This window comes from Amphimedon queenslandica, unplaced genomic scaffold, assembly GCF_000090795.2.
Source record: "Amphimedon queenslandica unplaced genomic scaffold, v1.1 AMPQUscaffold_7159_Cont20887, whole genome shotgun sequence".
Lineage (NCBI taxonomy): Eukaryota > Metazoa > Porifera > Demospongiae > Haplosclerida > Niphatidae > Amphimedon > Amphimedon queenslandica.
The window spans coordinates 1-2,027 of record NW_003552554.1 but is presented as its reverse complement, the minus strand read 5'-3'; the positions used below and the strand labels follow the sequence as shown (position 1 = coordinate 2,027).

Genomic DNA, 2,027 nt, shown 5'->3' with positions numbered 1-2,027 from the left:
ATATGGTCCCATACATGTACATGCATGTGCTGTAATAGCCCATGCAGCATTGGCAAATTTTAAAGCAGCTTTAAATAGTACCGTATGCGGCATATATTTCGCGAGTATAAAATTTCACGATTTGACTACATTTTTCTATTTGTGAATAAAAATTTCACGATTTTAATGTAATTACCACACCCACTATACAATCAGCACGCTATTTGCGAATTTTAATTTTGCGATATTTTCCAAGACGCGAAAATTGTGAAATTTAATCCCTGCAAATTACACATGTATATGCCGTATACGGTATTACAGTACATGTACAATAATACTCTTAATATGGGGTGTATATTTAATAATGCGGCATATATTTCACGGGTATAAAATTTCGCGATTTGACTGCATTTTTCTATTTGCAAATAATTACAATTTACCTTCACTTTAGCTATCACTGAGATCACTCGAAGGACTGATCTCACTCCTGGAGTAAGGAGGACTAAGAGACCCAATATTGCTAGAGTACCGGTTGGAGGATATGTAGAGTATAAGGACCACTGGGGGAACACGCCCAGCAATACTTATGGTAAGAATAGATAGAGGATACCGTATAGCACTTTAATTTTGCGGAGCTAAAATTTCGCGGATTGATAAAAATCAATTTTTTGCGGAAATAACTTTTGCGGATTCACAATGTTTGTGCTACACCTTTAATGGCAATTGAAATATTAGTGGACCTTTAACTTCGTGGTTTTATGCTAACTGCGAAAATAGCGAAAGTTTATCTCCTCGAAAATAAAGTGCTATACAGTATTTAGTATTTGTTTACTGTGTATAATTTTAGTACATGTTAATGGTCTTTTTTTTTGACGTACTGTAATGCAAATTTTCGAGGGCTGTAATTTTTTGCGATTTTTTAAACATTCGTGAAAATTACGTGTACTTCCACAAAATCAAATTATTAGGGCAGAAGATAGCAGAAGGTACATGTACATTGTATATGTAAATTTGTGAAAATTAAATCCATGACATAGATTTTTAGGCAAATTCACGAAATTTATAGCCCTCAAGTAATGTTAATGTAATGACTGTAATACATTGTCATTACTTCATTTAAGCAATAGATTTTTGTATCCTTTTTTGTCATTATACATGCATGTACATGTATTTTATATGTACTGTGGTTATAGTGTCTGACTGTCTGTATACTAATTGATTTACTTTTTCATTTTAGGTCGTGAAGCAGTCCATATTGTTAATCCTATACCCAGCCCCACTCCTAGAAGTAGAAGAAATATTAACAACAAGAGAACAAGAGATGAGGTATGTGTGTACATGTATTTTGGATATTACTTCATTCTTAATTTCTTATGCATGTACATGTATGTTTGTTGTTTCAAATTTTGTAGTGTTGTGATAAATAGGTAGACACAGCTAGTGTACATGCACTCTCTCTCTCTCTCTCTCTCTCTCTCTCTCTCTCTCTCTCTCTCTCTCTCTCTCTCTCTCTCCCTCTCTGTCTCAATTCATTTTAGGAGGATTTGTATCTGTCTTTTGCTTCTCCTGATGATCCTGAGAATATAGTGAGACATCATATCTGTAAGTACATGTGACTGTCAAATAAGTGTATATTATACACATGTACATGTACATGCACATATGCACAATGACCTAATATTCATTTCATGTACTTGTGCGTCATATGTATTGTTATTATGTACATGTACATGTACATTAATGCTGTAACTATGACTTTTGTTTTGAATCAGCATCATTTGTATCAGAAACTGTAATAATAATTACCGTAAATCTTCCAAAAAAATTCAGCACTCTAACTTCGTCAAATTAAATAATTTTTTCCAAATTTTCACAAAATTACCTCTAATTATTCGATTATGCAAAATTACTGGCTGAGTATTCTAATTTCGACACAATCCTCTTATTTCGGCTCATGATTAACCACTTGCTTACCAAGCAGTTGAGACTTTGGAATGACCCTCCCTCCAATTTAGTCAATAAAAATTATTAAAAGTAAAAGAACATTT

At 33.2% G+C, this 2,027-nt stretch overlaps 1 long non-coding RNA gene across 1 annotated transcript; it reads left to right on the top strand.

Moving 5' to 3' along the window:
- The first annotated feature begins 427 nt into the window (after positions 1–427).
- Positions 428–1,594, top strand: LOC109591813 (uncharacterized). The gene is made up of 3 exons (XR_002190013.1): positions 428–568; positions 1,217–1,305; positions 1,518–1,594. It is a non-coding gene; the product is annotated as an uncharacterized LOC109591813 (long non-coding RNA).
- Positions 1,595–2,027: the final 433 nt, after the last annotated feature.